This window comes from Cyprinodon tularosa, unplaced genomic scaffold (assembly GCF_016077235.1).
Source record: "Cyprinodon tularosa strain WSP-4 unplaced genomic scaffold, ASM1607723v1 ctg581, whole genome shotgun sequence".
Classification (NCBI taxonomy): domain Eukaryota; kingdom Metazoa; phylum Chordata; class Actinopteri; order Cyprinodontiformes; family Cyprinodontidae; genus Cyprinodon; species Cyprinodon tularosa.
In genome coordinates, this window is record NW_024039320.1 from 563852 (window position 1) to 589923 (window position 26072).

General features: G+C 42.6%; 6 non-coding genes across 6 annotated transcripts; all 6 read right to left on the bottom strand.

Annotated features, from left to right (window-relative positions):
* Positions 1–3974: 3974 nt before the first annotated feature.
* trnal-cag lies at positions 3975–4057 on the bottom strand. The gene has a single exon. It is a non-coding gene; the product is annotated as a tRNA-Leu (tRNA).
* Positions 4058–5438: 1381 nt separating this feature from the next.
* trnal-aag lies at positions 5439–5521 on the bottom strand. Its single transcript has one exon. It is a non-coding gene; the product is annotated as a tRNA-Leu (tRNA).
* An 11584-nt stretch (positions 5522–17105) lies between these two features.
* On the bottom strand, positions 17106–17188 carry trnal-aag. The gene has a single exon. It is a non-coding gene; the product is annotated as a tRNA-Leu (tRNA).
* Positions 17189–18570: 1382 nt separating this feature from the next.
* On the bottom strand, positions 18571–18661 carry trnal-cag. The gene has a single exon. It is a non-coding gene; the product is annotated as a tRNA-Leu (tRNA).
* A 2997-nt stretch (positions 18662–21658) lies between these two features.
* Positions 21659–21741, bottom strand: trnal-cag. The gene has a single exon. It is a non-coding gene; the product is annotated as a tRNA-Leu (tRNA).
* A 1382-nt stretch (positions 21742–23123) lies between these two features.
* On the bottom strand, positions 23124–23206 carry trnal-cag. Its single transcript has one exon. It is a non-coding gene; the product is annotated as a tRNA-Leu (tRNA).
* Positions 23207–26072: the final 2866 nt, after the last annotated feature.

Below are 26072 nucleotides of genomic sequence, written 5' to 3' on the forward strand. Positions count from 1 at the left end.
AAAAAAGATTGCACAAACTGTCAGAAAATCCATCACTGCATTTATGCAGCAGCATAATGAAATTCTAACTAAGCAGATGTTATTACAATATCTGTCTAAAAATTATATGTCAGACTAACTGCATTTTAACACCCTCTGGGTATATTAGCTTTTGTTTGTTATATCTTACTGGGGTGTTTTAACCACCAGTAACACTAGCAATAGCAGTGCTAATTGGTGGATTCACAATTTAAAGATATCTTGTTGAAGATATGTACATTAATTTATTTATTCTGTAATAACATTTTAGTAGTTTATGCTTCCCCTTATGAGATAACTATTTCAATATAATTCTCCCGCACACCAGCAATTGCTTTTTCTCAGTAGGGTTTTGGCAATGCTTACATAATTATAGATTTTGCATGCAGCAAATGGAACTAACCAGTACCAGTAGATGTGGGCTGTGAGGGCCTTCATTTACAACCAATATTTTAATATTTTTTCAAACATTCCATTCTATTCATTTTGTAGCGGAACTCTTAGCTGCGCTGTTTCGAACACATTTCTATGGTTGCTATAATTTGCATTGCTATGTGAATCAAATTTGCCCACAGCCTTCAGAATCATCAGTGCTGGCTGATCTTACCTTAACAATACTTGTGAGGAGCATTTTCTTCAACCAATCAGATTTCATATTCGCCTCACTGACTTCGACTCAGACAATTTTATTGACATTTTGTATACAGGGTGTATACAAAACTAATTTTCGATTAGTATAGATTTTCAGACAGTAAATAAACATTTCCATTCCATGCAGAAGTGATTAAATGTAAAAAGTGTAGGAGAAAAAAACATGGTTGAAAAAACTCATTGATATGAAGTTCAGAGCATTAATATATATGGTGCAAATATGCAGTATCTTTTGGTTTGGTGTTCTCGGTGTGATGCAGAGTTTGTGATATGATTTAGAGTTTGATTTTCAACAGTTCAGCAGTCTGATGGCAGTGGGGAAGAAACTGTTGCAGAATCTGCCAGCCCTGCATCGAATTCTGCAAAGCCTCTTCCCAGAGGGCAGCAGGGAGAAGTCCATGGTGGGGGTGTGAGGGGTCATTGATGATGTTATGTCCTCGAAACACGCAGTGCTGGGATGAAACGTCTTTTATGGAGGGAATAGGGGCCCAAATGATCCTCTGCTGTTTTTACCATACATATAAATTTTTTCCAGTCCAAGACATGAAAGGTGTAGGTTTGATTTCAACTTTGGTAGGGACACTGCTGGTCTTCAGTTTCATTGGTCTGATATCATTGGTCCTTAACAAAAACATGCATTCTCTTTTTTTATGCTTAATGTGAGCAGGGGCGGATTTACCATTAGGCAAAACTAGGCAGTTGCCTAGGGCCCCGAGTTCCTGGGGGGCCCCCTAAAACTCCTTTTACATGTATGGTTAATACAGCTTTTACTTATTTGTGCACATTAATTATGTTTTTGATAAAAATCCTTTCGCTAAAATGCCATTAGAATGCTTATAATATTAAGTGTGTCTCGAGCCCCCCCCTACAGTGTCCACTACATTGGTTCAGTCCATTTGCTGCGCATGGGCAGAAAGGTCCAAACACACGGCAGCAAACTATTTGAAAACAAACGGCACGAAGAGACAATACGAGCAGAGCGGGGGAGAAGAGAAAAGAAAGGAAAGGTAAGAAAGATGAAAAGAAGTTACCCTAGCGGTGCTGAAAAGAGGAGAAAGAAGAATGAAAGTAGGACGCTGCTTTCAAAGTTACCGAAAATGACTGACTTCCCCCCAGATTCCACATACTCCGTCAGCGCTCCGCCCCGCTGATGTACGTCATGCGGAGCGCTTGTCTTTCATGTAAATCAATGAGAGCTGTTCCACATCCACCGCTACTCCTCCGCACGTCTCCGTCCACGTACGTCTTCTCCGTCCGTCACCGACAAAATACGGAGCAGAGTTATTTTTTGCTCTGCTCCGGTCCGGCCAGGTCAAGATCCGCAATTGCAATCACACCAAACAGGAAAAAGAACATTGAGAAATTCCGGTTCGTCAAATTAAAATATAGTAGCAACAGATCGGTAACTAGAAATTATAGCATAATTTTTATACATTCCAAAAAAACTAACACCGTTTATTTAAATGATACGATGCAAACTATGGGTTATTCACCAACCAGGAAGCAGATTTCTCATCTCCATCAAAATATTTATTTTATACCGAGGGACTAAAAGTTTAATCAAATCCATTCAAAAGATACTTCTTATTACAGGAATGGATGAAGAGATGCTGAGTTTGGTAGTAGAGAACAAACCAAGTTCATTCAAGAAAAGCAGTTTAGAATGATCATAGTTATCCCCGTTACAAAAATCTAATATATATATATATATATATATATATATATATATATATATATATATATATATATATATATATATATATATATATATATATATATATATATATTTGGGCAGAAACTGAACATATGCTGAAAGCTGATGGGGATTTTTTTAATATGTCATATTAATTTAAGCGTTCACAGGGTTTATACAGCAATGAGTGACTCTAATTTAATGCTATTTTAATGCTATTAGAAATTATTTTAATGCCATCAACAAGTACCATGTACACAAGTTATTAGTGTACATGAAACATGAAGGAGCTGTAAGCACAGTTCCATGACTCTTGTATGTATGTAAACAAACACACACACACGTATATATATATTCTCTAGCTTTTTCTCCGCCTCGAGCTTCCTTTCCGAACATACGGCTTTAGAAGAGGTGGTTGTGGCTTGATTCCCAAGTTTACTCATCTATCCTCAGAGACCCGAATACCCACAACTAAATATGGAATTTGGCTTTGGAGCTTCAAAAAAGCAAACAAATTGAAGGCTGTACATTTGTAACTTAAGAATAGCTACTAAGGAAAATGAAACAGTTTGTCATAAAACCCTTTGTCTTAATGGGGGAACTACAATGAATCACTTTCCAAGGAACGGCTGCAAAAACACAGAAACAACTCTTCAAAAGTCCTTTACGGTCATCCAGGCAGAAGCAGGGCTGCTGGGTTAAAGAATGGAAAATGTAAACTTGAGCTGCTGTGGAAGGGGAAGAGGCACATGGATTATACTTGTAAAGGTGCTTAACAAATTGATTCATATTGTAAAAATTCTTTGCGAGAACCTTTCCTGTATCATAAGGACGAAGGGTCTATAAAATGGAAATTGGGTTTTCAGGGGATAGGGGTCCTTGTACCCTACATACTCAAACTCCGGAACCTCAAAAAAGATACACATCTAGTCCAGAAACCCAATTAGATAAACTTTTGACTCACAAGGAGAAAAGATCATTAAAATTGACCCTGGTGGTATTTGGAGTTAGGGATGTGTACATTTATTCTCAGGGTACTATCAGTTTCCATTGGACCCATGCACCCACACTTACTGTAAGCCTAGAAATTTTGGTAGAGGTTTTGGGGAAGATTGGAAGTTTTGAGCCCTGGTATGCTGAGCACTCACCCAATGAAGTACATGGCTTACCTAAGAGATGTTTGATATTGAATAGTAGGAAAAAGAACAACCATTTATTTTTTTACAGAGCAAGTCAAGCCTGGTTAAAGAGAGGATTATGTTTTATATTCAAAAACATCCATTTTGAGTGTGTGTCGAGGTGTAGTTTTGTATATGTAAATTATTGCAAGTGCATTTGAATCATTTTAGTGTTGGAAATCTTTGATTTGCTGGAAGTCCTGATTAGATACTCACCTGTACTACCAGTGATGAGCTACAATGAATGGAATCTAAAGCCATCTGACTATTTGGGTCCTATCTATATGGCTTGAACAAGAGTGCATTGATATGTTTTACAGTGCTTCACCACATCAGTAACAGGATTTAAATCAACACGTTAATGGGCAACTGCTTTCTAGCACACAAATGGCAACCTATTGGTAGAAGACAAGTCCAAGTAAGCAGAAAAGACATGTCAAAAGTCGGATTCGAACCCACGCCTCCATTGGAGACTGCGGCCTGAACACAGCGCCTTGGACCGCTCTGCCATCCTGACTTCCTGCTGCATATTGGAGATGGATTTTGGAAGACTTTAAATAAGCTGAGAGAGCAGGTGTGCATGATGAGGGCTTTGTCAAAGACCGTTAGAGCTCCCACAACATGCCTATGAGAACCCACCCTGGATCACAATTAACATAAGGTCAAGATAATTCCACCTTGGGAGCTCAAAGAGAAGAGGTGGTTGTGGCTTGATTCCCAAGTTTACTCATCTATCCTCAGAGACCCGGGTCCCACAACTAAATATGGAATTTGGCTTTGGAGCTTCAAAAAAGCAAACAAATTGAAGGCTGTACATTTGTAACTTAAGAATAGCTACTAAGGAAAATGAAACAGTTTGTCATAAAACCCTTTGTCTTAATGGGGAAACTACAATGAATCACTTTCCAAGGAACGGCTGCAAAAACACAGAAACAACTCTTCAAAAGTCCTTTACGGTCATCCAGGAAGAAGCAGGGCTGCTGGGTTAAAGAATGGAAAATGTAAACTTGAGCTGCTGTGGAAGGGGAAGAGGCACATGGATTATACTTGTAGAGGTGCTTAACAATTGATTCATCTTGTAAAAATTCTTTGCGAGAACCTTTCCTGTATCATAAGGACGAAGGGTCTATAAAATGGAAATTGGGTTTTCAGGGGATAGGGGTCCTTTTACCCTACATACTCAAGCTCCGGAACCCCAAAAAAGATACACATCTAGTCCAGAAACCCAATTAGATAAACTTTTGACTCATAAGGAGAAAAGATCATTAAAATTGACCCTGGTGGTATTTGGAGTTAGGGATGTGTACATTTATTCTCAGGGTACTATCAGTTTCCATTGGACCCATGCACCCACACTTACTGTAAGCCTAGAAATTGTGGTAGAGGTTTTGGGGAAGATTGGAAGTTTTGAGCCCTGGTATGCTGAGCACTCACCCAATGAAGTACATGGCTTACCTAAGAGATGTTTGATATTGAATAGTAGGAAAAAGAACAATCATTTATTTTTTTACAGAGCAAGTCAAGCCTGGTTAAAGAGAGGATTATGTTTTATATTCAAAAACATCCATTTTGAGTGTGTGTCGAGGTGTAGTTTTGTATATGTAAATTATTGCAAGTGCAATTGAATCATTTTAGTGTTGGAAATCTTTGATTTGCTGGAAGTCCTGATTAGATACTCACCTGTACTACCAGTGATGAGCTACAATAAATGGAATCTATAGCCATCTGACTATTTGGGTCCTATCTATATGGCTTGAACAAGAGTGCATTGATATGTTTTACAGTGCTTCACCACATCAGTAACAGGATTTAAATCCACACGTTAATGGGCAACTGCTTTCTAGCACACAAATGGCAACCTATTGGTAGAAGACAAGTCCAAGTAAGCAGAAAAGACATGTCAGAAGTGGGATTCGAACCCACGCCTCCATTGGAGACTGCGACCTTAACGCAGCGCCTTGGACCGCTCGGCCATCCTGACTTCCTGCTGCATATTGGAGATGGATTTTGGAAGACTTTAAATAAGCTGAGAGAGCAGGTGGGCATGATGAGGGCTTTGTCAAAGACCGTTAGAGCTCCCACAACATGCCTATGAGAACCCACCCTGGATCACAATTAACATAAGGTCAAGATAATTCCACCTTGGGAGCTCAAAGAGAAGAGGTGGTTGTGGCTTGATTCCCAAGTTTACTCATCTATCCTCAGAGACCCGGATACCCACATCTAAATGTATTGGGTGCAAAATTAGCGCCTGTCCCTTTAAGGACGAGGGGTCTCGTGTACGTGGGGGAGGGGAACGTGCGGTGTGTAAAAAAAGGAGGGAAACAGATATAAAAAGATAGAGATGGATAAAAAGTTAACCGGCAGGAGAAAAGTTTGGAGCCAATATCGCTGATTGAACGAGCTAATGAGCTAACTCCGTTGTGTTTCGAGTCGGTAGGCTGGGGTATAGTTGTGAAGTTTAATATCGATTGGTTCCCCGGGCGTTTACTTTATTACTGTGCGGAGTAACGGCTAATGGTCCGGTGGGGTAAACTGTTTTATGCTGTTCTACTGGATGGCAATAGAAATCAGCGATATCCCAAGGGACTATCCAACAACATCAAGAAGGAGGTAAGGCTATAAATGCTAGCCTAGCCGCCGCCTCCCATACGTTCTGGAGTGTAGCTTGCAGCTATTTTGCCAGGAGTGGACGTCTGTGAGTTTTTTTTGCCCTGCCATCCAGCCCAGCACCGTGACGGAATTTGGTCGTGGGTTGGTAACTATTCATACACATACACTCAACCTCCACACGCTCAAAGCACTGTCCATAACATTTGCCGGGTCAAGTGGACTGAACTGAACTGTTATATCTGTTTTTACCCGTGCGATACACACCCGTACTCAAGCAGACTCATACACACAACGCTCATAACGCTCGCTGGGTCAGCTGGACTGAACTGAACTGTTGAATTGGCATTGACCCGTGCGACACACACACACACTCCTGCTGTGGTATTGGGAGAGACTGTTGAGCCGCTGAGCAAGCCTCTGCCACACACACACACACACAGCTGCATGTACACACACTTACACGTTACTGTGTGCTGCTCAGCCCACTGCCAGCTGCCAGGGCAGATGTTTATGTCTGTTTGAGAAAAGGTTTGATGGTTCTTTGTGTTATAAGTTGATTCATATCGCCTGAGGTGAATTCTTATACCTGTGCGAGAGCGTTTTGATTTTTTTCCTTTATTACAGTTTGATTATCATAACCAGTTTCCTCGTCTTATTAACTGTTTGTGCTATATTTGTGTCATATAATTAGTTATTGTACAACTTAAGTGAGCTCTAGCTGCTAGTAGTGTTCTCTTTACCGACTTTAATTGAATGGTAGTCAGGTTACTCTAATCTGGGGGTAGTGGCGCCTCACTTGGGAAGCCGGCTTAGGATAGTAGTGGGGTGGTGACGGACGTGCTGGACCATACCTCACCACATACACCTTCAGGCAGCTACTGTACTTTACTGAAGCCCACTCTACCAAGCCTAGGTGTGCTACCAAGACAAAACGTGCTGCCACAACGGGAGTATTGAGGCCTTTAGGTATTGGGCGTGGGGGACCTAGATCCTGTCCCGTTTGGTACTCCCCACGGTTAGGGTTAGTTAATTCCCCTACAAGGCGGCGGTAAAATCCCGTCCGCTACATTCTGGCGTCACGAACAGGATCATTCAAAGTGCAACATTTTATCAGTCACTACCTCCTCTCTCACTAGATAGTGCCATTTTGAAGCAGCCATGGAAGATCTACAGAAACAATTTGAGGAATTACAACTGAAATTCCAAGAACAGTCTAGGCAAGTAGCCTTGCTGGAACGGGCTAGGACTGACCAGAAGGAGGCTCTGGCGATGGCAAAACAGGTCATAGAGCAGAAAACGCCAGCTACTGTAAACATACAGAGAGACAGGAAATGCCCCGATTTTAGTGGCAGTCAGAGTCAGGACGACATGTGTGTAGAGGAATGGGTTGCAGCAGTTAAAACACACTTTGCAGTATGCAAAACCCCAGCGAGTGACCAAGTTGAACTAGTCAAACAGCACCTAAGGGGCGAGGCTAAAAAAACAGTGAAACTGTGTCTTGAAGAGGGGACATCAAACATTGAGGCCGTCTTTGAACTCTTGGAGGGAGTATATGGGGATAAAGTTCCTGTGGGCATCAGGCTGAGGGATTATTATGACCGAAGACAGATGCCAAATGAGAGGATACGGGCCTATGGATACGACCTCCAAGAAAAACTCCACCATTTAAAACGCCGTGATCCTAGTTGCATTCCGGACCCAGAGGTCATGCTCAAAGAACAATTTCTGTTGGGCCTCAAGGATGACAACCTGAGGAAGGAAATGAAAAGGCAAGCAAAGGAAAAACCAAAGGAGACATTTAATCAGCTTATGCAGGCTGCCATTGATTGGTCAGAGGAGGAGGAGACCTCCCAGGTCCCTCGAGACAAAAGCCATGCGAGGGCGGTCAGTGGCGTGGCCACAGATGCAACGGTTCCAGCCTTGTCATTACAGACACTACACGACTCTATCCAGCAGATAGCTGCGAGGCAAGAAGAGCTCTATAAAGCAGTGCATGGGGCCGAATACCGAAAATACTCCAAAATGCGAAATTCACCACTGCGCGACGAGGCCGGGCAGTACATCTGCTATACATGCAATGAGCCAGGGCACACCAGCAGACACTGCCCTCTGAACCGGGGGGCCACCGAAGTGACCCGCCCCCCACCCCGCCAGAACGGTCCTGCAGGAGCCGTGGGAGGCAGTACAGAGTCATCACGCCCGGGACCAAGCACACCAACCATCCGAAGTCACCAAGCAACGCAGCCAGCTGGGGCCTTAAGGGGAGGTGCCTTTGGAAACTGCCTGACGGTGGGGGTGGAGATAGCAGGCGTCCTCACTGAGTGCTTGCTGGACACCGGCTCAGAGGTGACCACCATCCGGGAGTCTTTCTTCCACGAGCACTTCGACAAATCAGCCCTGTCTTCAGCCCACTGGGTGCAGCTTACCGCAGCTAATGGCCTAGACATTTCCCTTCTGGGATGCCTGGAGGCAGACATACACTGTATGGGCAAGTCGGTTGGCCGTAAGTGCATTTTCGTCCTTAAGGACGAGAGTCCTGACGTCGAGGAGATGAAAGGCTTGCCGGGCATCCTGGGCATGAATGTACTGAGCGATCTGAAAGATTTCTTTGGACCCCGGGAAGGTGTAAAGAAGATGCAGAAGTACAGAGGGACTGAAGCCCAGGTTCATCGCATACTGGCCGACATCAGGAGAGACACAAGTGCTCAGGCAGAGTGTGGCCGCATAGGCTACGTGAAAGTGGCAGGGAAAGAAGAGGTCACCATCCCCCCGCTAAGTGAGCGGGTCTTGGAGGGACGGTGTGGTGCCCCGTCGAAATTCAGCTGCCAGGTGTTAGTGGAAGCATCTTCTGGGGTGAGCCTACCGAAGAGTCTCCTTGTAGCCAATGTGCTTGCTAAGACCAGTGACGGCCGTGTTCCAGTCCGAGTCCTGAACTCCAGCAAAAGGCCAGTGACATTGAAACCTCGCGCCCGACTTGCCGTAGCATACTGGCCGCACAGAGTGCTACCAAAGGAACTAGTGGAGTTTGAAGAGAGAGGGGAAATCCTGCACGTGAAAGCGGTGGAGTCAATGTCAACTCTCAGCCAAGACTGCCCTCCCACCCAGCTACCAGTCCCTGTTCAGGCAGACCTCCAGAGGTTCTCCAAGGCTCAACGCTGTAAGCTGACCGAGCTGTTGACCAAGCACCAAGATGTATTTTCAAGGAATGACTCAGATCTGGGTTATACCACCTCAGTGACCCACAACATACACACGGGGGATGCGCCGCCCATTAAGCAGCGTCATCGCCGCGTCCCTCCCCAGATCTTCCAGCAGTTCAAAAAGCACATCCAAGACCTGGTCTCGCAAGGAGTCCTCAGAGAGAGCCGAAGCCCCTGGGCTTCCCCAGCTGTGATCGTGATGAAGAAAGATGGCAGCGTGAGGTTCTGCTGCGACTACAGGAAGCTGAACCAGGTGACTTGCAAGGATGCCTACCCCCTCCCACGTGTAGAAGAGTCTCTAGACGCCCTGGGGAAAGCACAGCTATTCTCCACTCTTGATTTGACCTCGGGGTACTTCCAAGTGGCCATGGATGAGGCCGATCGAGCAAAAACGGCGGTGACAACCCCTTTCGGTTTATTTGAGTGGTCAAGGATGCCCTTTGGATTGTGCAATGCCCCGGCCACTTTCCAAAGGCTGATGGGTGTGGTACTAGGAGACCTGGCATTCGAAGTGCTGCTTATCTATTTAGATGACGTGATAGTCTTTTCCAATGATTTTGACACCCATTGTGAGAGATTAGAACTTGTCTTTAATAGGCTAAGGCAACATGGTCTCAAACTGAAGCCCAGTAAGTGCCACCTACTGAGAGAAGAAGTTAAGTTCCTGGGCCATGTGATATCCGCTGAGGGGATCCACGTAGATCGGGAGAAAGTCCAAGCGTTAGAGACCTGGCCAACCCCCACGTCTGTGAAAGAGGTGAGGCAAGTCCTGGGGTTCATGAGTTACTACTGCCGATTTGTCCCCAGGTTCGCCCAGCTAGCCCGACCGCTCCATGCCCTAGTGGGGAAGACAAACCAGACTGGTGCTGCCGGAGCTTTCAGGTGGACTGAGGAGTGCCAGCGCTCCTTTGAAGAGCTGAAACTTAGCCTGATGAGCCCACCAGTCCTTGCCTACCCCGACTTCAACTTGCCCTTCATCCTAGCAACGGATGCAAGCCTTCAGGGGCTGGGAGCGGTGCTGAGCCAGAAGCAGGGAGGGGTTGAGCATGTTGTGGCGTTTGCTAGCCGTGGCCTACGGGGAGCAGAAAGGAACGACAGGAATTATAGCGCCTTCAAGCTGGAACTGCTAGCCCTCAAATGGGCGGTCACGGAAAAGTTCAAAGAGTACCTGATGTACTCCAAGTTCGCTGTGGTGACCGACCACAACCCACTGCGCTACTTGGGGACCGCCAACTTGGGTGCAGTGGAGCAGCGCTGGGCCGCTCAGTTGGCAGAATATGACTTTGAGGTTTGCTACAAACCCGGACGCCAAAACACAAATACTGACGTCCTGTCAAGGATCCCGGTGGGGACAGAAGCAGATGAGGAAGACTCTGGAAAAGACTTCATATGCCTTGGGCCTGAGGAGGTACGAGCCTGCCTGTGGCCGGGGCAGAAGGACATCACCACTCAGGGTGCCACACAGAGTGCAGTCAGGGCAGCAGTGAACGGTTTCAGCTGGTCAGAGTTGGAAATGGAGCAAAGAAAAGACCCTCGAGTCCAACCGGCACTGACAGCCGTACAAAATCAACAAAAGCCCACAGGGATGAGTCTGCATCAGGCCGACCCAAAACTCCAGCGACTGTTTAAGCAGTTTGACCGACTCAGCCTCCACAAGGGTGTTCTGTTCCGTACGATCACTGACCCTAGAGATGGAGAGAGAATACGGCAGCTGGTTGTCCCCGAAAACCTGCAGCGTAGAGTTTACGAAGGGCAGCATGACCACGGTGGCCATTTCGGGGAACGCAGCACCCTGGAGACCATGAGGCGAAGCTACTACTGGCCCACCATGACTCAGGATGTCCAGGCCTGGGTTAAGGAGTGCAGACGTTGTGCCCTGGCCAAGGACGTTTTCCCTAGGACAAGAGCCCCCATGACCTGCACTAATGTCTCTGCACCCCTAGAAGTAGTAGCCATGGACTATACCCTACTTGAGTGCTCCAGTGGGGGCTTTGAAAATGTGTTGGTCATGACAGACATGTTCACAAGATTCACAGTCGCCGTGCCGACCAGAAATCAAACAGCTCACACCACTGCCAAGAACCTCGTGAAGCACTGGTTTGTTCACTATGGTTGCCCGGCACGGTTGCATTCCGACCAGGGCAGGTGCTTTGAGGCCAATGTTATAAAAGAGCTGTGTCACATTTACAGGGTAGCTAAGAGCCGCACCACTCCCTACCACCCACAGGGTAACGCCCAATGTGAAAGATTCAACAGGACCCTGCACGAAATGTTACGGACCTTGCCTCCGGAGAAAATAAAGAGGTGGGATGAACACCTGCCAGAAATTGTCATGGCATATAATAGCCGTCCCCATTCCTCCACTGGATACCCACCCTTTTACCTGATGTTTGCCAGGGACCCTCGGTTGCCTATGGATGTCCTGGGAGGAAAGGATCTGGAGGAAGATAATGTGGATAATTTGGACGACTGGGTAAAAGCCCACCATGACCGATTCAGGACGGCTGTGGAGGTTGCACATGCTGCAGCAGAAGGTGTATCAAAGAGGAGAAAGCGGGCCTATGACAGAAGGTCTGCAGGTGCCCTCCTCAGGTCCGGTGACCGTGTGCTCCTACGCAACCATTCCCACCGTGGTCGAAATAAAATGGGAGATAAGTGGGAGCCTCATCCTTACATTGTAATAAACCAAAACCACAGTGACATCCCTGTCTTCACAATACGGCCAGAGAAGGGCGGGCCCTCGAAAGTGGTCCACCGAGACCAACTGAGACTCTGCACCTTCCCGACTCAAGGGGGCAAACCCCGGGGACGTCGACCGGTTACAAGCTCAACCTCTGGCTCAGACACTGATGGCTCTGACCTCCTCTGCCTCCCTACCTTCACACCTATGCACCACACACACACAGCAGGGGTGGGGGTAGCAGGGGATCGGAGTCCAGGGGGGGGACCAGGTGGGGCTGAGGGATTTAGGACGGATGGCATGGAACCTACAGCTGGGTCAGATGCGGGTAGTGAGAGTGATGGGGTGGTGGAGCCTAGACGCTCTGCAAGGTCCAACCGGGGCACCCTTCCTGCAAGGTTTGATGACTATGTGTTGGAGTGATATGTCTTAGAATGCCTTAAAGCTCTTAAGCACTTACTGTCCTCAGGTTCAACTTAATGCATTCTTATGTTTTAAATTTGTTAGCCCTGTTGTGAATGCTTACCTGTTGCACTAAGGTGAAAGTACTAAATGCAATAACCTTTCCTGTGTGTTCCTTTCAAACGTTAACAATGTTTCAATACTTATTTGAGTATTAACCAATGTTTTAATGTTCACCAGTGTTTCATTATCTGTGTTGATATGGTTCCTTGGGATTTTAAAGAGTACTGATTACTTGAACTAATGTGAAAAAAAGAGAAAAAAAACATGTGAAGGTAATGCATTATTTTGCTGTAATGTATTGATGCAGAAAGGTTACTAATGTATTGATCTTATTTTTTTTTGGTCCTTCAGGAATTCCGTCACCTTCCGATGCTGGATGGTATGGCAGGGTTTCGCAGGGGGGAATGTAGCGGGTGCAAAATTAGCGCCTGTCCCTTTAAGGACGAGGGGTCTCGTGTACGTGGGGGAGGGGAACGTGCGGTGTGTAAAAAAAGGAGGGAAACAGATATAAAAAGATAGAGATGGATAAAAAGTTAACCGGCAGGAGAAAAGTTTGGAGCCAATATCGCTGATTGAACGAGCTAATGAGCTAACTCCGTTGTGTTTCGAGTCGGTAGGCTGGGGTATAGTTGTGAAGTTTAATATCGATTGGTTCCCCGGGCGTTTACTTTATTACTGTGCGGAGTAACGGCTAATGGTCCGGTGGGGTAAACTGTTTTATGCTGTTCTACTGGATGGGAATAGAAATCAGCGATATCCCAAGGGACTATCCAACAACATCAAGAAGGAGGTAAGGCTATAAATGCTAGCCTAGCCGCCGCCTCCCATACGTTCTGGAGTGTAGCTTGCAGCTATTTTGCCAGGAGTGGACGTCTGTGAGTTTTTTTTGCCCTGCCATCCAGCCCAGCACCGTGACGGAATTTGGTCGTGGGTTGGTAACTATTCATACACATACACTCAACCTCCACACGCTCAAAGCACTGTCCATAACATTTGCCGGGTCAAGTGGACTGAACTGAACTGTTATATCTGTTTTTACCCGTGCGATACACACCCGTACTCAAGCAGACTCATACACACAACGCTCATAACGCTCGCTGGGTCAGCTGGACTGAACTGAACTGTTGAATTGGCATTGACCCGTGCGACACACACACACACTCCTGCTGTGGTATTGGGAGAGACTGTTGAGCCGCTGAGCAAGCCTCTGCCACACACACACACAGCTGCATGTACACACACTTACACGTTACTGTGTGCTGCTCAGCCCACTGCCAGCTGCCAGGGCAGATGTTTATGTCTGTTTGAGAAAAGGTTTGATGGTTCTTTGTGTTATAAGTTGATTCATATCGCCTGAGGTGAATTCTTATACCTGTGCGAGAGCGTTTTGATTTTTTTCCTTTATTACAGTTTGATTATCATAACCAGTTTCCTCGTCTTATTAACTGTTTGTGCTATATATGTGTCATATAATTAGTTATTGTAGAACTTAAGTGAGCTCTAGCTGCTAGTAGTGTTCTCTTTACCGACTTTAATTGAATGGTAGTCAGGTTACTCTAATCTGGGGGTAGGGGCGCCTCACTTGGGAAGCCGGCTTAGGATAGTAGTGGGGTGGTGACGGACGTGCTGGACCATACCTCACCACATACACCTTCAGGCAGCTACTGTACTTTACTGAAGCCCACTCTACCAAGCCTAGGTGTGCTACCAAGACAAAACGTGCTGCCACAACGGGAGTATTGAGGCCTTTAGGTATTGGGCGTGGGGGACCTAGATCCTGTCCCGTTTGGTACTCCCCACGGTTAGGGTTAGTTAATTCCCCTACAAGGCGGCGGTAAAATCCCGTCCGCTACATAAATATGGAATTTGGCTTTGGAGCTTCAAAAAAGCAAACAAATTGAAGGCTGTACATTTGTAACTTAAGAATAGCTACTAAGGAAAATGAAACAGTTTGTCATAAAACCCTTTGTCTTAATGGGGAAACTACAATGAATCACTTTCCAAGGAACGGCTGCAAAAACACAGAAACAACTCTTCAAAAGTCCTTTACGGTCATCCAGGAAGAAGCAGGGCTGCTGGGTTAAAGAATGGAAAATGTAAACTTGAGCTGCTGTGGAAGGGGAAGAGGCACATGGATTATACTTGTAGAGGTGCTTAACAATTGATTCATCTTGTAAAAATTCTTTGCGAGAACCTTTCCTGTATCATAAGGACGAAGGGTCTATAAAATGGAAATTGGGTTTTCAGGGGATAGGGGTCCTTGTACCCTACATACTCAAGCTCCGGAACCCCAAAAAAGATACACATCTAGTCCAGAAGCCCAATTAGATAAACTTTTGACTCACAAGGAGAAAAGATCATTAAAATTGACCCTGGTGGTATTTGGAGTTAGGGATGTGTACATTTATTCTCAGGGTACTATCAGTTTCCATTGGACCCATGCACCCACACTTACTGTAAGCCTAGAAATTGTGGTAGAGGTTTTGGGGAAGATTGGAAGTTTTGAGCCCTGGTATGCTGAGCACTCACCCAATGAAGTACATGGCTTACCTAAGAGATGTTTGATATTGAATAGTAGGAAAAAGAACAATCATTTATTTTTTTACAGAGCAAGTCAAGCCTGGTTAAAGAGAGGATTATGTTTTATATTCAAAAACATCCATTTTGAGTGTGTGTCGAGGTGTAGTTTTGTATATGTAAATTATTGCAAGTGCAATTGAATCATTTTAGTGTTGGAAATCTTTGATTTGCTGGAAGTCCTGATTAGATACTCACCTGTACTACCAGTGATGAGCTACAATAAATGGAATCTATAGCCATCTGACTATTTGGGTCCTATCTACAGGTGCTGGTCATAAAATTAGAATATCATGAAAAAGTAGATTGATTTCAGTAATTCCATTTAAAAAGTGAAACTTGTATATTATATTCATACATTACATACAAACTCATATATTTCAGATGTTTATTTTGTTTAATTTTGATGATTACAAATGACAACAAATGAAAATCTCAAATTCATCATATCAGAAAATTAGAATATTACTGAAGACCAATAAAAACAAAGGATTTATAGAAATGTTGGCCAACTGAAAAGTATGAACATGAAAAGTATGAGCATGTACAGCACTCAGTATTTAGTTGGGCCTCCTTTGGCCTGTATTACTGCAGCAATGCGGCGTGGCATGGAGTCGATCAGTCTGTGGCACTGCTCAGGTGTTATGATAGCCCAGGTTGCTCTAATAGTGGCTTTTAGCTCTTCTGAATTGTTGGGTCTGGTGTATTGCATCTTCTTCTTCACAATACCCCATAGATTTTCTATGGGGTTAAGGTCAGGAGAGTTTGCTGGCCAATTAAGAACAGGGATACCATGGTCCTTCAACCAGGTACTGGTAGCTTTGGCACTGTGTGCAGGTGCCAAGTCCTGTTGGAAAATGAAATCTGCATCTCCAAAAAGTTGGTCAGCTGCAGGAAGCATGAAGTGCTCTAAAACTTCCTGGTATGTGGCTGCGTTGACCCTGGACCTCAGAAAACACAATGGACCAACACCAGCAGATGACATGGCACCCCAAACCATCACTGACTGTGGAAACTTTACACTGGACTTCAAGCAACGTGGATGAAGTGCCTCTCTTCTTTTCCTCCAGACTCTGGGACCTTGATTTCCAAAGGAAATGCAAAATTTACTTTCATCAGAGAACATGACTTTGGACCACTCACCAGCAGTCCAGTCCTGTTTCTCTTTAGCCCAGGCAAGACGCTTCTGACGCTGTCTGTGGTTCAAGAGTGGCTTGACACAAGGAATGCGACAGCAGAAACCCATGTCTTTCATACGTCTGTGTGTGGTGGTTCTTGAAGCACTCACTCCAGCTGCAGTCCACTCTTTGTGAATCTCCCCCACATTTTTGAATGGGTTTTGTTTCACAATCCTCTCCAGGGTGCGGTTATCTCTCTTGCTTGTACACTTTTTTCGACCACATCTTTTCCTTCCCTTCGCCTCTCTATTAATGTGCTTGGACACTGAGCTCTGTGAACAGCCAGCCTCTTTAGCGATGACCTTTTGTGTCTTGCCCTCCTTGTGCAAGGTGTCGATGGTCGTCTTTTGGACAACTGTCAAGTCAGCAGTCTTCCCCATGATTGTGTAGCCTATAGAACTAGACTGAAAGACCATTTAAAGGCTTTTGCAGGTGGTTTGAGTTAATTAGCTGATTAGAGTGTGGCACCAGGGGCCATCAATTTTGAACCTTTTCACAATATTCTAATTTTCTGATATGATGAATTTGAGATTTTCATTTGTTGTCATTTGTAATCATCAAAATTAAACAAAATAAACATCTGAAATATATGAGTTTGTATGTAATGTATGAATATAATATACAAGTTTCACTTTTTAAATGGAATTACTGAAATCAATCAACTTTTTCATGATATTCTAATTTTATGACCAGCACCTGTATATGGCTTGAACAAGAGTGCATTGATATGTTTTACAGTGCTTCACCACATCAGTAACAGGATTTAAATCCACACGTTAATGGGCAACTGCTTTCTAGCACACAAATGGCAACCTATTGGTAGAAGACAAGTCCAAGTAAGCAGAAAAGACATGTCAGAAGTGGGATTCGAACCCACGCCTCCATTGGAGACTGCGACCTTAACGCAGCGCCTTGGACCGCTCGGCCATCCTGACTTCCTGCTGCATATTGGAGATGGATTTTGGAAGACTTTAAATAAGCTGAGAGAGCAGGTGGGCATGATGAGGGCTTTGTCAAAGACCGTTAGAGCTCCCACAACATGCCTATGAGAACCCACCCTGGATCACAATTAACATAAGGTCAAGATAATTCCACCTTGGGAGCTCAAAGAGAAGAGGTGGTTGTGGCTTGATTCCCAAGTTTACTCATCTATCCTCAGAGACCCGGATACCCACAACTAAATATGGAATTTGGCTTTGGAGCTTCAAAAAAGCAAACAAATTGAAGGCTGTACATTTGTAACTTAAGAATAGCTACTAAGGAAAATGAAACAGTTTGTCATAAAACCCTTTGTCTTAATGGGGAAACTACAATGAATCACTTTCCAAGGAACGGCTTCAAAAACACAGAAACAACTCTTCAAAAGTCCTTTACGGTCATCCAGGAAGAAGCAGGGCTGCTGGGTTAAAGAATGGAAAATGTAAACTTGAGCTGCTGTGGAAGGGGAAGAGGCACATGGATTATACTTGTAGAGGTGCTTAACAATTGATTCATCTTGTAAAAATTCTTTGCGAGAACCTTTCCTGTATCATAAGGACGAAGGGTCTATAAAATGGAAATTGGGTTTTCAGGGGATAGGGGTCCTTGTACCCTACATACTCAAGCTCCGGAACCCCAAAAAAGATACACATCTAGTCCAGAAACCCAATTAGATAAACTTTTGACTCATAAGGAGAAAAGATCATTAAAATTGACCCTGGTGGTATTTGGAGTTAGGGATGTGTACATTTATTCTCAGGGTACTATCAGTTTCCATTGGACCCATGCACCCACACTTACTGTAAGCCTAGAAATTGTGGTAGAGGTTTTGGGGAAGATTGGAAGTTTTGAGCCCTGGTATGCTGAGCACTCACCCAATGAAGTACATGGCTTACCTAAGAGATGTTTGATATTGAATAGTAGGAAAAAGAACAATCATTTATTTTTTTACAGAGCAAGTCAAGCCTGGTTAAAGAGAGGATTATGTTTTATATTCAAAAACATCCATTTTGAGTGTGTGTCGAGGTGTAGTTTTGTATATGTAAATTATTGCAAGTGCAATTGAATCATTTTAGTGTTGGAAATCTTTGATTTGCTGGAAGTCCTGATTAGATACTCACCTGTACTACCAGTGATGAGCTACAATAAATGGAATCTATAGCCATCTGACTATTTGGGTCCTATCTATATGGCTTGAACAAGAGTGCATTGATATGTTTTACAGTGCTTCACCACATCAGTAACAGGATTTAAATCCACACGTTAATGGGCAACTGCTTTCTAGCACACAAATGGCAACCTATTGGTAGAAGACAAGTACAAGTAAGCAGAAAAGACATGTCAGAAGTGGGATTCGAACCCACGCCTCCATTGGAGACTGCGACCTGAACGCAGCTTGGACTGCACTTGGACCGCTCGGCCATCCTGACTTCCTGCTGCATATTGGAGATGGATTTTGGAAGACTTTAAATAAGCTGAGAGAGCAGGTGGGCATGATGAGGGCTTTGTCAAAGACCGTTAGAGCTCCCACAACATGCCTATGAGAACCCACCCTGGATCACAATTAACATAAGGTCAAGATAATTCCACCTTGGGAGCTCAAAGAGAAGAGGTGGTTGTGGCTTGATTCCCAAGTTTACTCATCTATCCTCAGAGACCCGGATACCCACAACTAAATATGGAATTTGGCTTTGGAGCTTCAAAAAAGCAAACAAATTGAAGGCTGTACATTTGTAACTTAAGAATAGCTACTAAGGAAAATGAAACAGTTTGTCATAAAACCCTTTGTCTTAATGGGGAAACTACAATGAATCACTTTCCAAGGAACGGCTTCAAAAACACAGAAACAACTCTTCAAAAGTCCTTTACGGTCATCCAGGAAGAAGCAGGGCTGCTGGGTTAAAGAATGGAAAATGTAAACTTGAGCTGCTGTGGAAGGGGAAGAGGCACATGGATTATACTTGTAGAGGTGCTTAACAATTGATTCATCTTGTAAAAATTCTTTGCGAGAACCTTTCCTGTATCATAAGGACGAAGGGTCTATAAAATGGAAATTGGGTTTTCAGGGGATAGGGGTCCTTGTACCCTACATACTCAAGCTCCGGAACCCCAAAAAAGATACACATCTAGTCCAGAAGCCCAATTAGATAAACTTTTGACTCACAAGGAGAAAAGATCATTAAAATTGACCCTGGTGGTATTTGGAGTTAGGGATGTGTACATTTATTCTCAGGGTACTATCAGTTTCCATTGGACCCATTCACCCACACTTACTGTAAGCCTAGAAATTGTGGTAGAGGTTTTGGGGAAGATTGGAAGTTTTGAGCCCTGGTATGCTGAGCACTCACCCAATGAAGTACATGGCTTACCTAAGAGATGTTTGATATTGAATAGTAGGAAAAAGAACAATCATTTATTTTTTTACAGAGCAAGTCAAGCCTGGTTAAAGAGAGGATTATGTTTTATATTCAAAAACATCCATTTTGAGTGTGTGTCGAGGTGTAGTTTTGTATATGTAAATTATTGCAAGTGCAATTGAATCATTTTAGTGTTGGAAATCTTTGATTTGCTGGAAGTCCTGATTAGATACTCACCTGTACTACCAGTGATGAGCTACAATAAATGGAATCTATAGCCATCTGACTATTTGGGTCCTATCTACAGGTGCTGGTCATAAAATTAGAATATCATGAAAAAGTAGATTGATTTCAGTAATTCCATTTAAAAAGTGAAACTTGTATATTATATTCATACATTACATACAAACTCATATATTTCAGATGTTTATTTTGTTTAATTTTGATGATTACAAATGACAACAAATGAAAATCTCAAATTCATCATATCAGAAAATTAGAATATTGTGAAAAGGTTCAAAATCGATGGCCCCTGGTGCCACACTCTAATCAGCTAATTAACTCAAACCACCTGCAAAAGCCTTTAAATGGTCTTTCAGTCTAGTTCTATAGGCTACACAATCATGGGGAAGACTGCTGACTTGACAGTTGTCCAAAAGACGACCATCGACACCTTGCACAAGGAGGGCAAGACACAAAAGGTCATCGCTAAAGAGGCTGGCTGTTCACAGAGCTCAGTGTCCAAGCACATTAATAGAGAGGCGAAGGGAAGGAAAAGATGTGGTCGAAAAAAGTGTACAAGCAAGAGAGATAACCGCACCCTGGAGAGGATTGTGAAACAAAACCCATTCAAAAATGTGGGGGAGATTCACAAAGAGTGGACTGCAGCTGGAGTGAGTGCTTCAAGAACCACCACACACAGACGTATGAAAGACATGGGTTTCTGCTGTCGCATTCCTTGTGTCAAGCCACTCTTGAACCACAGACAGCGTCAGAAGCGTCTTGCCTGGGCTAAAGAGAAACAGGACTGGACTGCTGGTGAGTGGTCCAAAGTCATGTTCTCTGATGAAAGTAAATTTTGCATTTCCTTTGGAAATCAAGGTCCCAGAGTCTGGAGGAAAAGAAGAGAGGCACTTCATCCACGTTGCTTGAAGTCCAGTGTAAAGTTTCCACAGTCAGTGATGGTTTGGGGTGCCATGTCATCTGCTGGTGTTGGTCCATTGTGTTTTCTGAGGTCCAGGGTCAACGCAGCCACATACCAGGAAGTTTTAGAGCACTTCATGCTTCCTGCAGCTGACCAACTTTTTGGAGATGCAGATTTCATTTTCCAACAGGACTTGGCACCTGCACACAGTGCCAAAGCTACCAGTACCTGGTTGAAGGACCATGGTATTCCCTGTTCTTAATTGGCCAGCAAACTCTCCTGACCTTAACCCCATAGAAAATCTATGGGGTATTGTGAAGAAGAAGATGCAATACACCAGACCCAACAATTCAGAAGAGCTAAAAGCCACTATTAGAGCAACCTGGGCTATCATAACACCTGAGCAGTGCCACAGACTGATCGACTCCATGCCACGCCGCATTGCTGCAGTAATACAGGCCAAAGGAGGCCCAACTAAATACTGAGTGCTGTACATGCTCATACTTTTCATGTTCATACTTTTTAGTTGGCCAACATTTCTATAAATCCTTTGTTTTTATTGGTCTTCAGTAATATTCTAATTTTCTGATATGATGAATTTGAGATTTTCATTTGTTGTCATTTGTAATCATCAAAATTAAACAAAATAAACATCTGAAATATATGAGTTTGTATGTAATGTATGAATATAATATACAAGTTTCACTTTTTAAATGGAATTACTGAAATCAATCTACTTTTTCATGATATTCTAATTTTATGACCAGCACCTGTATATGGCTTGAACAAGAGTGCATTGATATGTTTTACAGTGCTTCACCACATCAGTAACAGGATTTAAATCCACACGTTAATGGGCAACTGCTTTCTAGCACACAAATGGCAACCTATTGGTAGAAGACAAGTCCAAGTAAGCAGAAAAGACATGTCAGAAGTGGGATTCGAACCCACGCCTCCATTGGAGACTGCGACCTGAACGCAGCGCCTTGGACCGCTCGGCCATCCTGACTTCCTGCTGCATATTGGAGATGGATTTTGGAAGACTTTAAATAAGCTGAGAGAGCAGGTGGGCATGATGAGGGCTTTGTCAAAGACCGTTAGAGCTCCCACAACATGCCTATGAGAACCCACCCTGGATCACAATTAACATAAGGTCAAGATAATTCCACCTTGGGAGCTCAAAGAGAAGAGGTGGTTGTGGCTTGATTCCCAAGTTTACTCATCTATCCTCAGAGACCCGGATACCCACAACTAAATATGGAATTTGGCTTTGGAGCTTCAAAAAAGCAAACAAATTGAAGGCTGTACATTTGTAACTTAAGAATAGCTACTAAGGAAAATGAAACAGTTTGTCATAAAACCCTTTGTCTTAATGGGGAAACTACAATGAATCACTTTCCAAGGAACGGCTGCAAAAACACAGAAACAACTCTTCAAAAGTCCTTTACGGTCATCCAGGAAGAAGCAGGGCTGCTGGGTTAAAGAATGGAAAATGTAAACTTGAGCTGCTGTGGAAGGGGAAGAGGCACATGGATTATACTTGTAGAGGTGCTTAACAATTGATTCATCTTGTAAAAATTCTTTGCGAGAACCTTTCCTGTATCATAAGGACGAAGGGTCTATAAAATGGAAATTGGGTTTTCAGGGGATAGGGGTCCTTGTACCCTACATACTCAAGCTCCGGAACCCCAAAAAAGATACACATCTAGTCCAGAAGCCCAATTAGATAAACTTTTGACTCACAAGGAGAAAAGATCATTAAAATTGACCCTGGTGGTATTTGGAGTTAGGGATGTGTACATTTATTCTCAGGGTACTATCAGTTTCCATTGGACCCATTCACCCACACTTACTGTAAGCCTAGAAATTGTGGTAGAGGTTTTGGGGAAGATTGGAAGTTTTGAGCCCTGGTATGCTGAGCACTCACCCAATGAAGTACATGGCTTACCTAAGAGATGTTTGATATTGAATAGTAGGAAAAAGAACAATCATTTATTTTTTTACAGAGCAAGTCAAGCCTGGTTAAAGAGAGGATTATGTTTTATATTCAAAAACATCCATTTTGAGTGTGTGTCGAGGTGTAGTTTTGTATATGTAAATTATTGCAAGTGCAATTGAATCATTTTAGTGTTGGAAATCTTTGATTTGCTGGAAGTCCTGATTAGATACTCACCTGTACTACCAGTGATGAGCTACAATAAATGGAATCTATAGCCATCTGACTATTTGGGTCCTATCTATATGGCTTGAACAAGAGTGCATTGATATGTTTTACAGTGCTTCACCACATCAGTAACAGGATTTAAATCCACACGTTAATGGGCAACTGCTTTCTAGCACACAAATGGCAACCTATTGGTAGAAGACAAGTCCAAGTAAGCAGAAAAGACATGTCAGAAGTGGGATTCGAACCCACGCCTCCATTGGAGACTGCGACCTGAACGCAGCGCCTTGGACCGCTCGGCCATCCTGACTTCCTGCTGCATATTGGAGATGGATTTTGGAAGACTTTAAATAACTGAGAGAGCAGTGGGGCATGATGAGGGCATTGTCAAAGACCCGTTAGAGCTCCCACAACATGCCTATGAGAACCCACTCCTGGATCACAATTTACATAAGGTCAAGATAGTTCCATCCACCTTGGGAGCTCAAGAGAAAGGTGGTTGTGGCTTTGATTCCCAATTTTACTCATCCTATCCTAAGAGACCCGATACCCAAACCAAAAAACAAAATATGGAATTTGGCTTTGGAGCTTCAAAATAGCAAACAAAATTTGAGGCTGTACATTGTAACTTAAAAATAGGAAGCAAATTTTTTGGGGGAAATTTGGGGGGTTTTTTATTTAAAAAAAGGTTTCCCAAGATTTATTTATAAGAAATTAATTTTTATTTGGAAAAATTATTTTTTCCAAAAATGAAGGTTTTTAAAAAAAATTTGATTTGGTTTTTGTTTAAAGATAAAATTTTAGTGTACCTTTAAAATTTTCCCCGTTTTAAAAAGCAAAGAAATTTAGAAAGGCCTAAATGAAAAATCACCAAACATGGCCCACAAGATTCCATGGGAAGCCGAACAAACTTAATGGGAAAAGAACCCAAAAAGGGGAGGGGTGGCCCTTGGGGCCCTTGACCCCACTGCTTGGCCGCTTTGGAAAATTTGGAAATTAAAGGGAAGAAATGGGATTGGCTTGAACCTTTTTAATTCCCCCAACCCGAACCCAACCCTTAAAAACAATAAAAAAAATTACTGGACTAAAAAGGGTGTTAAAAAATTTCCTAAACCCCAAAATAAATTTTGGTTTGGGCAAAAACAAACAATTAAGGGGCTTTCTTAAAAACTACGAAAGAATTTAAACCTTGTCTTGGGAAAAGAATTTTAAAAGTAAAACAAAAAATTAAATCTTTATCCCGGAAACCCCTTTAAGAAGGAAATAATTGATTTAAGGGAAAGGCCTGGAATAACTTGGGGGCAAAGATCATTGTAAAATTTTGAACCCTTTGACAAAAAGGGAAAAAAAATGGTTTTGGGAAGGGTTGTTAAATATCCGGACCCCAAAAACCATTACCAAAACCAATTATAACTTTTAAAGGGAAGTTTAAAGATGGGATTTTAGAGGTTTTTCTCAGGTACCTAATCATTACCTAAAATATGTGACCTAGAAATTGGGGAGATTTTGGAAAGTTAGATGTAATTTTTTACAAAATTTTGATTTGTAGAATATTATTTTTCAGAGCAATAACTTTAAGGGGATTTGTTTAACATATTTGCAGTGATTGAATAAATATCAAGCATGATTTTGTTAATCTTGTGTGATTATCCTACCTATGACAAAAATAATATCACTGCTTTGCCACAATGGCAAATTGAAGTTACAGTACACAAAGGATTAACCACTATGGAATTGAACATGAACCTGGACAATCATGAATAATGGATTAAGCCTAGGTGACCTACCCGCCACCCTGTCAATGGTTGAAATTAATGCTAAAAGGTGGGCTTGTCAAGATTAACTCCCACAACACCATAGAAACTGACCAAAACAACAAATAATTATTATAAAGATGTTGGATAAGTTTTCATAACCCAACCAAAAATAATTGGCTTCAAAAACAAAAATTAAGTTGTAAAGCTGAAATTAAACTTTGGGAACAATGAATACTTGAAGGTCAAAAAACACTTTAAGCTTTGTATCAAAGACAGGTCTAAAATGGAAAATTTCGCGGGGGAAGGGCCAGATACTAGGCAAAGATCATTTAAAGAACTTCTACAAAGGAAGGTCATAAAATGATGGTTTGGTAGGTTGTACATCTCAGGACCAAATCCATTCCAACATATACTTACTAAGGAAGATTAAGATGGTTTTTTTTTTTTTTTTTTTTTTTTTTTTTTTTTTTTTTTTTTTTTTTTTTTTTTTTTTTTTTTTTTTTTTTTTTTTTTTTTTTTTTTTTTTTTTTTTTTTTTTTTTTTTTTTTTTTTTTTTTTTTTTTTTTTTTTTTTTTTTTTTTTTTTTTTTTTTTTTTTTTTTTTTTTTTTTTTTTTTTTTTTTTTTTTTTTTTTTTTTTTTTTTTTTTTTTTTTTTTTTTTTTTTTTTTTTTTTTTTTACATTATCTCAGGGTCTATCATTTCCATGACCCATCACCCACTACTGAAGCCAGAAATTGGTAGAGTTTTGGGGAAGATGGAATTTGAGCCGTATGCAGCACTCACCCAAAAGTACAGCTTACCTAAAATGTTGATATTGAATATAGAAAAAAACAACATTTATTTTTACAGAGCAAGTCAACTGGTAAGAGATTTGTTTATATCAAAACACATTTTGAGTGTGGCGGGGTTTTTGTATTTAATTTTGCAAGTGGATGCCCTGGTATGCTGAGCACTCACCCAATGAAGTACATGGCTTACCTAAGAGATGTTTGATATTGAATAGTAGGAAAAAGAACAATCATTTATTTTTTTACAGAGCAAGTCAAGCCTGGTTAAAGAGAGGATTATGTTTTATATTCAAAAACATCCATTTTGAGTGTGTGTCGAGGTGTAGTTTTGTATATGTAAATTATTGCAAGTGCAATTGAATCATTTTAGTGTTGGAAATCTTTGATTTGCTGGAAGTCCTGATTAGATACTCACCTGTACTACCAGTGATGAGCTACAATAAATGGAATCTATAGCCATCTGACTATTTGGGTCCTATCTATATGGCTTGAACAAGAGTGCATTGATATGTTTTACAGTGCTTCACCACATCAGTAACAGGATTTAAATCCACACGTTAATGGGCAACTGCTTTCTAGCACACAAATGGCAACCTATTGGTAGAAGACAAGTACAAGTAAGCAGAAAAGA